This window comes from Amblyomma maculatum, chromosome 3, assembly GCF_055883805.1.
Source record: "Amblyomma maculatum isolate TAMU_Amacu chromosome 3, ASM5588380v1, whole genome shotgun sequence".
NCBI classification, from domain to species: domain Eukaryota; kingdom Metazoa; phylum Arthropoda; class Arachnida; order Ixodida; family Ixodidae; genus Amblyomma; species Amblyomma maculatum.
Window position 1 is genome coordinate 110,999,258 of NC_139346.1, and position 14,186 is coordinate 111,013,443.

Sequence of the window (14,186 nt, forward strand, 5' to 3'; positions counted from 1 at the left end):
TGGGTTTCGGAAGTTGTTATCTTGTAAAATGCAGAGTTTAACTTTCTCACATAATCTAAATTCATTCCTTGACAGGGGTTTCGTTGTCGATTGCATACTCCTCGATTTTTCGAAGGCTTTTGAAGAGGTTTCTCATCAACTGCTTTTTCCGAAGCTAAGTAAACTTCACCTTGCCCTAACGTTCTTAGGTGGCTGCATTCTTTTTTTACAGATCATTCACAGTTCGTCACTGCTAATACCACTTCATCCTTCACTTCTCCAGATGGATATGGCGTGCCACAAGGCTCTATGCTAGGGTCACTGCTTTTTCTTATATATTGTTACATATATGCCGTCGCAGAAGGAAGAAGAGAAAGATCACCAACAGAGACAGAAGACGAAGTGATAGCAACGGTTGTTGCTAGGAGAAGTCTGGCGCTGCTATGTTTCTCTGTTGTGTGTTGTGTCATCAGCTGCTGTACGTCTCGGAGAAAACTTGCCACATATCATCTTGGTGGAGGTGACTAAAGATCCCCGTGTGCAGCCAGAAGCTGGATTTGCACAGTGGCCGCCACCTACCTGGGATCACAACATCAACTGCGGCAACTATGACTTCAGAGGCAGCCCCTGCCACCGCAGCAACATCGGTGCAGCCACTTGCCCTGACGCAAACCCGCCACAATCTCATCTTTAATGGCGAAGACAAGACAGATGTTGACGATTGGTTGGATGGATACGAGCGCTGCAGCAAGAACAATAACTGGGACGCGACCATCATAATAGCTAATCCCATTTTCTATTTGGCGGGAACCGCTCGCACATGGTTCTAAAACCACGAACAAGAACTTGTCACCTGGAAAATCTGCAAGAAAAAACTTCAGGACTTGTTCGCCAGGCCCACTGGACGGGCTCTCACAGCCAAACCGAACTTTCGTCTCACGCACGATCCCCCACATTGTCCTACCTATCCTACATTCAAAACGTGCTCGCACTGTGTCGCAAGGCGAACAGCTCCATGCTGGAAAGGGAAAACGTAGGGCCCATCCTCAAGGGCATCGCAGATGACGCGTTCAACATCCTCTTCTGCATGGATGGCGCTACCGTCGACTCGGTGCTACAAGTCTGCCGAAAATTCGAGCAAGCTAAGCAACGACGTCTCGTACATCGCTTTGAGCGCCTTCCAAACACGGCGGCTGCATCATCTTGCGATGACCTAGCATCTTTGCAACAGCCTTCTCATCCGACAAATCTGTCTAGGATCGTCAGGCGAGAACTCGAGGCTTACTCCCGCACCACTCAGGTCTCCACTGCCCGACACCGTGGCCATGATACAGGCTATTGTCCGCCAGGAACTTGCTAACGTTGGCCTCTCCTCCAGCCCCGTGCCGCCCCCGTCGCCATCGCATCCTGTTCCTCTAGTGGCTGCTGCAAATACCCCCCAAGCCCCCGAAGTCGCTATCTTTGTTGCAATCCTGCAGAGTGGCACACCTCAGAAGACAGGCCAATTTGTTTTATTTGCTGTCGAGCCGGCCACACGTCATGTTATTGCCTTAGCCGTACGTTCCCCAACCATCGCACCTATTCAACGCGGACCGTCGATAATACTATGGACATCGATGCTTGCGTGCCCAACCTGAGAGGCTCCGCCCGGCATATGATGGACCTCATCTAGATGAGCCTCATGCCGAAGCCGGACAAATTGTTCGTCGCACCAGCCGATCTCCATCTACACGGCCTAGCCGCTCCAGTTCACCGATACCTCGTCGCAACTCTTCCCTATAATACGCCGGCACCTACTAGGAAAACTAGCGAGTGCAGCGCCCGGGAGTGACGCTGCATTATCGATCCGGACTGCCAACTCAGTACTGACCCACGCACTCAGACGTAATCTAATTGATATGCATTTTGACGGCCTCTCAATTTCTGCACTTATTGACACTGGCGCCCACATTTCTGTTCTCAGTTTCACGCTCCGTCGACGCCTCAAGGAAGTTCTCATAAGAGCTACCTCATTTACCGTTCACGTTGCTGATGGCAACACAGCTGCTGGAATGGTATGTGTACTGCGAGAATCATCGTAGCCGATTACATCCCTGTATTATTTACAGTCCTCACCAGTTGGCCTCAAGACGTTATATTAGGCCTTGACGTTTTAACTTCCCACTTCGCTCTAAATGGCTGTTCTTCTGGACTGCTTCATCTAGATCTGCCGCTTTGTCCCGACGAACAAGCTCCTCCGCTACATTTACTCGCCTCCCGCCAGAAGCCGCTGTGTACATAGCCATGTCGTCTTTTCCCTCCGTTCCTGATAGCGACTACGTTGCTTGCCCCATAACCGAAGTTACTCTGCAGCATAAATTCGCTCTCTCTTACAATATCGTCCACGTAGCGAACAACCACACTTATATTCCTGTCTTGAACTTTAGCTTTTTTCTGCAAGTGCTTCCTGAGGGCATTTTTCTCGCTAAGTGGACCCCATTGTCTAACTTTAATGTATCTGCTCTTTTACGTGACCCTAATGCTGAAGAGCCGCCACGACTTGCACTGTCCTCACCTCTAGAGGCCTGCATATTAGGAATGGTTGCTTCTGACTTGAGTCATGATTGGGCTAAAGCACTTACTAGCCTTCTTACTTCGTACAGTGATATTTTAGATTTTGGTGACCACCCCTTGGGTCAAGCACCCCCTAATTACTCATTGCATTGACACTGGAGACGCCAGCTCAAATCAAAAGAAACTTTACCGAGTCGCCATTTCTAAGCGCCGCGTCATACAAGCTGAAGAACACAGGATGTTGGCAAGAGACATTTAGAGCCTTAGAGAAGCCCCTGGGCTTCCCCTGTCGTGCTTGTTAAAAAGGACAGTACCTGGAGGTTCCGCGTTGATTACCGACACCTTGATAAGGTTACAAAGAAGGACGTTTACCCACTGCGCAGGATAGATGATGCCCTCGACTGCTTGCACGGTGCCAGCTATTTCTCTTCGATTGATCTTCGTTCCGGTTCTTGGCAGATCGCAGTCGATGAACGGGACTGAGAGAAGACCGCCTTCGTAACTCTCGATGGCCTCTACCAATTCAAGGTTATGCCTTTTGGCCTGTGTAATGCGCCCGCAAGATTTGAGCGCATGATGGGCTCTCATTTACGCGGCTTCAAATGAACGACATGCTTATGTGACCTTCATGACGTCATTGTATTTTCTTCGACCTTTGAGAGCCATCTTCATCGCCTTTATGCCATTCTTGGAGTCTTCCGAAAAGCTGGCGTTCAGCTGATTCGAAGAAGTGTAGCTTCGGCCGACGTGAGCTCAAGGTGCTCGGACACTTGGTCAATGCCCGTGGCATTCAACCCGACGCCGACAAAATTCGTGCTGTGAGTGTTTTTCTTACACCCCGTTGTACCAAGGACGTGCGTAGTTTTCTTGGCCTCTGTCCCTATTTTCGGAGGTTTGTCCCCAACTTGGCAGATACGGCTCGTCCACTCACTATTCATCTGAAGAACGACGTTTCATTTTGCCGGGGCCCAGACCAAGCTCAAGCCTTTTCTGCGCTCATTGCAGCCCTCACCAACCCGCCCGTCTTGGCACACTTCAACCCCTCAGCCCCAACGGAGGTACGCACTGATGCCAGTGGTCATGGTATTGGTGCCATTTTCGCCCAACAGCATACGGGTCGCACTCGCGTCATTGCTTATGCCAGTCGCCTCCTTTCTACTGCTGAGCGGAATTATTCTACCACAGAGCGTGAGTGTTTAGCCCTCGTGTGGGCCATTACCAATTTTCTCCCTTATTTGTTCGGCCGCCCGTTCTCTGTCATTACCGACCACCACGCCTTATATTGGCTTTCTACGCTGAAGGACCCTATACTGGTCATCTGGGGCGTTGGGCCTTGCGCCTTCAGGAATACACTTTTTCTGTTGTCCACGAGTCCGGCCGGTTGCACACTGATGCCGATTGCCTGTCCCGCAACCCAGTAGATCCGCCGCCTTAAAGCGAGTGTGACGATAACACCTGTGTGTTGTCCATCTCTGGCCTTTTAAACATTTGACATGAGCAGCGCTTAGATCCTAAGCTTTACACTATGATCAACCGCCTTAGCACTGACCACACTGACGCTTCCCCTGCTTTGTTTGTGCTCCACAACGGCATCTTATATCGGCGCAATATGCGGCCAGATGGCGCCGAGCTTCTGCTCGTAGTCCCTGAACACCTGCGTGCCACCGTTCTTCAGCAGCTGCACGACGCGCCCACTGCGGGCCACCTTAGTGTATCTCGTACTTACGACAGCGTCAGCCGGCGCTTCTTTTGGCCAGGGCTGTACAGCTCTGTTTGTCGTTACGTGGCTTCTTGTGACCGGTGTCAGCGACGGAAGAAACCCTCGGTTGTGCCTGCTGGATCCCTGCAGCCCATCGACATCCCGATATATTCGTTTTCCCAAGTTGGCCTTAATCTCCTCGGGCATTTCCTTATGTCTGGTTCAGGAAATAGATGGATTGCGGTGACCACAGACTATACTACGCGCTACGCTGTCACACACTGCTCCATTAAGTACTATTTCACCACCGTTTACCGTCCACAAACGAACGGCCTCACCGAACGCCTCAAAAGCACGCTCACGGACATGCTGTCAATGTATGTATCGGATGACCACCTTGATTGGTATATTACTTTGCCATTTGTAACGTTCGCGTATAATTCGTCCCGTCACGATACAATGGGCTACTCACTCTTCTATCTTCTATTCGGCCGCGACCCTTCACTTCCGTTTGACAGCGTACTGCCACCCACCGCTAAGGCCGGTTCCTACGTTCGTGACGCCATCTCCCGAGCTGATGCCGCTCATGTTATTGCTCGCCGCCGACTGGATTCCTCTCAAAACGCACACAAACGACGCCGTGATACTCGTCATCGTGATTTCCACTACTCCCCGGGCTCTCTCGTCTTGCTTTTGACCCCCGCTCGTCGCGTTGGGCTGTGTGAGAAGCTCTTGCCGCGCTACACAGGCCCCTACCGTGTTTTACGACCAGTGACTTCCGTGACATACGAGATCGCCCCTGTGCATCCGTCACAACAGTACGCTTTGCCGCGTACCGATATCGTTCATGTCGCCCGCATGAAGCGTTACTACTCCAAGTGCAGTTCTGCGACATAGTGCGCACCGGGACTGTGATTTTCGCGGCGGGGGATGTGTTACTTATATGCCGTAGCAGAAAGAAGAAGAGGAAGATCAGCAAAAGAGACAGAAGACGAAGTGATAGCAACGGTTGGTGCTAGGAGAAGGTTAGCGCTGCTGTGTCTCTGTGCGTTGTGTGTTGTGTCATCCGCTGCTGTACTTCTCGGCCAAAACTTGCCACGTATCGATGTGTCAATTACTTACCTAATAACTTATGTTCAACAATAAATCTTTTCGCAGATGACTGCATCATATACCGTGAAATTAACAGTGATTCTGATGTAGCTCGCCTTCAATCCGATATCAATCATGCCCTTGAAAGGACTAACAAGTGGAACATGGAAATAAACATTAATATATGCAAGTACATGAGTGTTTCTCAGCGTAAGACGGCATTACCCTGATACCTTCTTAATAATAGTAGCCTTGAGTCTGTGCTCTGTTATAAACATTTAGGTGTATTTATTTTCTGTAATTTAATTGGGATGCTTATATAGATCACGTAACCAACGACGGTAATCGCATGCTGGGCTACATACGCCGTAACATTAGTCTTTTCTCCTGCATCGCAAAATTAATCCTTTACAGATTGTTGGTTTGTACTAAACTGCAATATGCTTCATTCATATTGGACCCCTACCAAGAGACACAAGTCTATCACCTGTTAAAATAGTACATTGAATTCTTCCACACTGCCATTTGTTTATTGTTTTCAGTACACCTGCTGTTTTTAATAAACTTTTTTTTCTTCCCTTCCCCTTCCCCCAAATTGTGCTACTGATTAGGTGTAAGATGGTATATTTCAGCAACTGTTTTCTTTTTGCCTGCTCAAAAAATTGTTTTTCTTTTGTTTACATGGTATATTTGTGATTAAATATTTTTATCATTATCTGTGCTAGTAGCTAATAATTTGCATTATTATATTGTCGTAACTTGCTTATTTGTGTCAGCCATACTATTGCTCACATTTGTATTAATACTGACTACTGTTCTTCTTTTTTATTGTACCCCACTCCCCTCTATAATGCCCTCGGGCACTGAGGGTACTGAAATAAATAAATAAATAACAAGGCTGTAGTCAAGTGATTTGTGACCTTCCGAATATCTTTTGGAAAACAACTATAATAATGCTCCTAAATGGCATTGGTTTATACCAGAGTTTTGTAGCCAAATTGCTATGACGGTCAACGTGGTGTTGTTGACACCCTCTTTTGTCGCGAGAATTTCAAGCGTAAGTGCACCGCTCGAGTGGCAACACAATCAACGGGCTCTCTAAGAACGAAAAAGCAAATTTATGAAATGCCTTTTCTGTTCTAGAATGCATCGATGTATCTAGGTGCCTGAAATCGCCGCAGACCAAGGATTTTACTCCAGTGCGCAGTGAGCGCGTCAGGTGAGGATCGTAGGCAATGTTCTTGTAATGCATGCGGTGTAGGTGGCTATGTGGTACTGAGAAATAATTGTAGTGAATTACGCGAAGGCATGTAGAACTCGTTCGGTTGAAAAGCAAGCGTCGGCGAACTCCGATTCGGGCTCGGGTTTTGTCGGAACTTTTCGAAAGTGCTTGGGACGCGGTAGAAAACATGTTGGTAAGGTTCTGTGTCTCCCCTTACTATGTGGGTGGTTCAGGTGTCCTCCGAAAACTGTGAAATAAACTGCATCTTCAGTTTCCTATAAACAATTTACAAATAAATGACATGTCCACCGAAAAGCTGACACAGATAACGCACCAACCCTCTCCTGTAAACCAATGCACAAAGGAAATGTAGGTGTCCACGGAAACGCCAGAAAGATACAACGCCATCCCCTTTGAAAAACCCAATTTAAATGAAGAATACAAAATTTTCGCGGAATGAAATGACGACGGTAAATGTGCTAGCGCGCCTATTCTTGAGGCAAACATTGAGCGTCCGGATGATTTTTAATTGTATTTCAATGACAATATTTAGATATTATGTTTTCTTCGGAATTGCACATTTTAGACAGATGTGAAATTTTAACTAGGGTCAGTTGCTAGTATTGAGTGTAAATTAACAGCCTACGTCATAAAGCGCATGCTCACCACATGCTGTACTGCAGCCTTGATGCTATTTAACTAATTGATGCTGTTATACTAATTAAGATCATAACATACAAGAAATCAACACATTACCTCTAATAAAGTTAGTTACACTGGAGGGCCGCAAATCAATGTTTTTTTTTCTTGCACTGAACCACTGTCGCCCAGCTTGAGATCCGGTTGAGAAGGAAGGAAGTTGACCTAATTACCTGCCACCAATACAAGAGCGCTGCATTTCTGTTGTGAGAAATGCGCCCAATTTAAAGATGTCATATTTAGGAGCACACATGGCAAAGGCTACATTTTAGGCGATATCTCATATAGCTCGTCGCGGCAAAAAGCCGTAGGCGTCGGTGTCTTTGTTGAATAGCAGTAGTTAAAGTCGGCATAGCGTTTTGGAAATAAGGGGGCTCCGTAAAAAGTGATATCATAGTCATTTGTGGTTCTAGCGATTGATGATTGATTGATGTGTGATAAGCGATGGCGAAATAAGAAATCATTTTTATATAATAGAATAATTTATAAAGTAAAGATATAAAGAAAGTGAAAAATGGCTTCCAAGGTGTCAGAATGCGCAGAATGAAAAGCGAATACTTCATGTACGCTAATAAAAATATTTTGCATAAATGATGAGGTATTTTCCATAAAATTATTTTGCAAGATGTCAAACAACTCGGAATAGAACGCCAGCTTTTGATGCTAAGTGTTGGTGTACAAAAAATAAAGAATAAAAAAATAAAATATAAAAACATAAAAAAAAAAAATATAACGTCCGTGTGTGCGACAACACTATAGTGTCATACGCTTAAAGAGGTGATGATATGGTAGTTAGATGTATTACAGCTTTATACTTCTGTGAAAATATACAAGTCTATGATTCTATTCACAAAGTTCGCAATAAAACGCGATATAAATCAGAATCGGAAAGATCCTCCCACCAAGAGCGACCGCCATATTGAAATGCTTGTGTTACGTCACGAGAGCATACGCGGTGGAGTAAAGGACGTGGCTCTTTCTTTCGTGGACGATTGATACAGTGGGCGTTCCTCAGGCAGAAGTGCTTGATGAACATGTTACTACACGGAAACGACATAAAGTAAGCTATGTTTTTTTCGGCGTAGTTAAGGCACTGTCACAATCAGTGGGCTGCTTGATTAGGTTCCTTAGCTTATCGACGCACAGATCGGTCGCATATTACACGGGCGACGACGCCAGCACGAGCAACGGTCGCCTATCATCGTGGTGGGAGGTTTTCGACCCCGCGACGCCGACGGAACTGGGTCCGTATTCTGGGTTTGCGTCACTATCTCACGTGACCTCGAGTCATATGATTGGTGAAAGCGCCGAAACTGGAAGAGGTAGCAATCACACTGACATCCGATTCCGGCGTTTTCACGAATCAGATGACTCAAAGTCGGAGACATAGCGACACTTTCGATAACGACGCAAACTCGGAATACGGGCCCTGATCAGCGGACGGTCGCCCAATCTTTTTTGGTCAAATCGGAGGCCGAGCGAGAACTTGACGCCCGATGATAGCCTAACAACTGCGCTTGTATGTAGCTTAACCCCGTTAGAAAAAGGTTAACAAGCAGCAACACTTTATATGTTCCCGCTTCTTATCAGCAATGACCTTGGGCAGAAATGTCAGCTGGGGCCGAAGTGCCGGCGCGTTCTATGACGAGTAGGCCTAGCGCGAGTACGCGGGTTTCAGGTTTGCCATTTCAGTGATTACGGAGTCCGCATTCACAAGCCTTAGCGGTTGCATGGGCCATCGAGGGAACTTCTGGCAGTAGTGACCCCGCTTTACGATGCAAGCAGGCTTTGACGCCTGCTTGCATCGTAAAGCGCGTGCACTTAGAGCGAGAAGCGTCAATCTGACCCTGTCTGGCTAGCAGTACGGAGCACATCCGGCAGCTGTCGGCGGCGCTTGTGCGTACCGGCGCAGACAGGGGACGTAGCATCCTCGAAGCCTTTTACAGCGCTGTTATAGTTTGCAAACAAATAAAGGTGGAAGTGATGTGAAAAGAGAAAATTTTTGATATTGCTTGCTCAGCTTTCATTTTATGCCGGGCTAACGAACAGTATATACAAAAGCTATGGAAAGAATACGAGGGGGGCGCAGTCGTAATACCCGAACTGGCGCATTCCTACCGGAGTTTAGGGCTCGCCCACTAAATACTAAATGGTGTATGTTTACGTTGAAGCACTTACAATGTTTGCTGCACAAGCACCAGAAATATGCAAGGCTATAGGCTCGGGAACCGATCGCAGTCACGTGGGAGGCTACGGGTAAGGCGAGACCGCAGAGACGGTGGCCGCTGGGAGGCTCTTGTTCGGTGCGGGGAGTGGAAGCGCATTCAGAGCGCATTGGGTTTCGCGATGATTGAACTGAAGCGACGGCGGCGGTGCATGCTTTCGTGGGCTGGCTGTGGCCATACTGAATACTGAACAGAGTTTTGGAAAAATGCTTCACCAGCTGAAATTAACTAACTTTGACTAACACGCTCTATAACAGCATCTCGAGAGGTGCCGCTTCGTTCAAAAGTTTTCTCTGCTCCTAATGTCACAAGATATACGTTCGCTTTAATTTATGCTTATTTGCATTCTCCTTTTAATTTTTGGACTGGAAGAGCAGCAGGAGATAGCTCAGCTATGAGCAACAAAACGATTACCCCTCCCCCCTTTAGCGGTAGACAACGGGGAAGAAAACTTTGGAAGTCTCTGTTTTCATAAGCGGGAGCGCTTGGTTGTTAAGAGAAGGTAACTATTATAACATACGAATAATATGCTTCTGATTGTATACTCAAATAACACCACTTGAAGCCATCGATTTCGGCCTGCTCGACAATCTCTAGACGGAAGCCCGAAATAACTCCAGTTCTCCTAGGATCACTAAGGTCGCGCGTCTCACAGAAAAAAAAAGAGAACACGCCATTAAAATGTTTTCGCGGAAGAAAGAGAAACTCAGAGACACCACAGTCCACGGCGTGCATGCAAACACCTGAACAGAGCAGACACCGTGAACAGCACGTGACATGCGGAGGATATTCCGTTGTGGCATCAGAGAAGAATGGTTGCTAGACTAGTGAACTGCGTTCAAAATAATAACAAAAGTGACTTTAAAAATATTTACTGCATCAAGCGAGCTCAAATTTTGAGGGCTTATAATTTTGCGTGCGTGGAGTGGAATGTGATAACCACTTTATATTGAATTGTTACCATCATCACCCCTTGATCGGCGGGGCTTAAGTGTCCCAGTGTCCCTCTTATTTTTGCTTTCTTGATTCGCGAAAGGTAATAGCGCTTTATAGCATCGGAAACTGCGTAATGAAGCCCCAGAGTTTGGCAGCTAACGCATGCGCCCGAAGGACGAAAAAGATAGTCAATAAATGAAGGGTGTTCTTTCCCTTTATGAATATTAAAGTTTCTATAGAAAACAAAAAACAAAAAACGATTGCGGCACTTTTTACATTCCAAAAGCCTCAGGGCATATGAGGCTATAACCTCTTCCCTCTGTTCCAGTTGGCATTCCCTGAATTGTCCCCACCCAGATGTCCATAAAACCAATCCTTCAAGTCGACCATGTTCACGTTACTAAATGAAGTTTACGGCAGTCGTCCAGGTACTATTTGTTATTCCGTTACTGTAGAGCCCAATCTGTTGATGATCGCATGAAAGCATGCATTTCGCAGCCATGTTGACAGCGGAATTCTAGCGTCATCGCAGAATTATTCCCCAGTCACGTTGTGCGTGTGCTGTGTAACTGCCCGCTAAAACAATGCATACTTCGCACGCAGAATAGCGACAACGCATCATCAAGTTTGAAAGTGAAAACGGCTACATATACGTCCTCATTATGCACGTGGTTTTGGTTGCCCCCCACATCTGTTCGTTCTCTCTAGGTGGCTTTCTTCGTAGCGTAGCAGCAGTGTAAAGAATGAAGAAAGTCTCAAGCAACACGAGTCAAACAGCAACCGAAGTGCAACCAGAGATGGCAGCATTCCTTCCGTCATATACCGATATCAATCAGAGACAACGTGATACATTTTCTACTTTACATAGCCAGAAACAGATTGAAACGCGTTTTCGCGAGAAAAATTGGACGTTTGCGTTGTTGGCATCGGTTTTGTGAGAAATCTTCGACATGCCTTTGGCGAGTGATAGTGGGCAGGTTACAAGGGTGGGCAGTCGTCGGTGTGTGCTGTCACGAGGCATGACCTTGTCAAGTTGTTTGAAGCTGCTAACCTTGGTAGTTCCTTTTAGACAAGAGGTTGAGATTTAAGAACGCTACTCTAGTACCCTTGCATCTCAAATGAGGAATACTGCCCTTAGGCTACTGAGGTATGGCCGTACACTTTGGTTAAATCAGGGATGTATGTCAATGTCACGATTTTTTCACTAATTATTTTACTTAGTATGCATTACATTTCACTGCAGCTTATGAGGTGCTTTCAACCCAAAATGTTTTTTTGAAGTACTTCAAGACGAGCCGAGAGATGCGTCCACATGATGAGGTATTCAGCTGTTCAGAAGAACAAACTAGCTACTGCACTTATTTGCGTCTGGGCAGATAATTCTTAAGAACACGAGGTACAAAAATCTTTCGCTGGATGAAACTGGGATATTTGCAAACTTAATAAATAATATACGAATAATACAAATAATTGGAATGCTGAGGATGCCATCGCAAAGGGGCACCAGTAGGCAACAACGCTCTATCATTTATCTGCCTGTAGACAATAGACACAGTTGAAAGGAAAAACCGGACTTGGCAATCCCACGGGTCATAGAAAATCGTCCTAGTCCTAAAGCTAGCGGCTGCACGCCGGCTGTAGTCGTCGCGTGAAATTCCGCGAGACGCCGGCACGAGGCTTTAAACTCAAGCTTTAAGTCTAACTGCGACATCGCAGCTGTTCGCGTAATGTATTTATCGCGACATACGCAGCGCTAGAAGCCTGGCGCCCAAGCCTCCCTTCTTGATCATCGTCGATCTTCCTCGAATCTATTGCTGTGGACATCTGACCGCCGTCTGCATTCACCAGAGCCGGTGCTCACATCGCGATCATGCGCGACATCATAAGAGGCTTGCCACAGCTATTTTATATCTGCATCAGCAGGCGTTTGAAGGCTTTTTTTAAAGGTAGGCTGCGAAAGGTTTGTGTAGGCTGCTGAGACCCACGCGGTGACCCCACAAGACTGCATCAGGAACGCATTGCTAGAAGTATATCGGACTAGATTGCGGCTGCCTGTGATAACCTTCCAAAGTGCTTGATGACACACTCTATCCGAAATTGTTTCTTTCAAATGCACTTCATGTAACAAAAGACCATGCCTTGTTTGAAAAAAAATAGCGAAAAAGAGACTAGCTACGACGGCGAGTTTGTGGGGGAAATTTATGGCAAAGGTATGCTGAAAAGTTTTGTTGTCGTTCTCAATTTTCCTAATGTAGCGCCGGCTTCCACGAAGGAAATTTTATTTTTATAGAACTTCAACTTTACAATGTTCGTTTAGCATTGAGGCCGGTCTAGATTCGAGTAGACACGGTATTCAATTAACGAAAACCTTCATTTCCGTTATGGTTATATAGAACAGATTCGATGCTTTGGTGGGTTAGACAGAATACTGAGAAAGCAGATCGCAGTTGCACGATCATGGACAAGAGAGACAAGTGCCTCTAGGTGATGAAAAATAAGTGGGCGGAAATTGGAGAGTGTGGCCCAGTACTCTTAGGTACATTGGCACCTTTCTTATTGGCATACGGCGGACTCTTACATCAGTATGTCCTTCACAAAGATATCGCCGCAGTAAACCAGACTGCAGGCACTACTTCTGAATTTAAGGCACTTGCAGGGCGCCAAGCTGAGCTGTACGCCAACAACTTCCTGACACTATGAAGTGGAGCGCACTGTTAGACCGTTGAGCCAGACTGCGAAAGGGGTAGAAAAAGTAATGGCCAGTCGCTGAGTGTGTGGGGGCTGTGAGTTACTAGACCGCTGAGCCTCAGCAGAAAGCGTCAATAAGCTGAGCCTAGTCTTGTCTTTTTTAATGAATAAATGTAATTCAAATGGAAATGGCATGAATATGTAACCTTAAAATCGTCATTGCGCAATATTTCTGAAGCACGTACCTTTTCCAAATTCTAATTCTAAAGTTTTCAGAGAGGCGATTGCAGCGGGGCGTCATTAAACTCTTTGTATACGTCGTATAGACCTTATTTGTTAAGGCTTGTTTCAGTGTTTCATTTTTCTCTACTGAAAAAAAAAACTCGGTTAAATGATCTCTAACATTGAAAGCCAGGACACCTTCTTTAACTTCACGCCAAAGGAAGTATTGTATAAACAATCACATTCGGTGCCCACAGTTTTATTGCACGAGTGTCATTCTGATGTCACACCACATCAGAATTAAACCACCGCGTATTTCTTTATTGAGGTCCTTGCTTGCCTAACTTAGAACAACATGAACCTGAGTAAAAATGGAGCGAAAGGGTCCATCAGAACGGTGATACGCAACGGCTCTTTAATATTTGAAATGAAGGAGTAAATGCTCATTACCATGTCAATGAGTAAGCACTCCTGTATCGGAAATCTGCTTCACCCTGGGGGATTCCACGAAAATATTCGATCTCTAATTTTTCTGGTTTGTCGAATCTGAATATTTTCCACAATTTGTAATATTAGAAAATTAATGATGCAGATCGCAATCTCTATTTTTTGTGAGATGCAACAAGAGGCTAGTCTATATCGGTTTTACGTTCACATTACATATTTTTAACGAATAATTTATAAGGATTTTATCGCTTTAAAGCGAGAATCGGATTTTTACATATGACAGCTAACTGCTGTTATATGGAAAGTGTGCAATTTTGCCACCGAGCGGCACTCTGAAAGCCATCAAGAAGTGGTCGCGTCGGTCTCCGAGCGTACACTTCTCGCTGACTTGACCACCGTGAGCTGCGTCCAAGCTTCGCCAGGT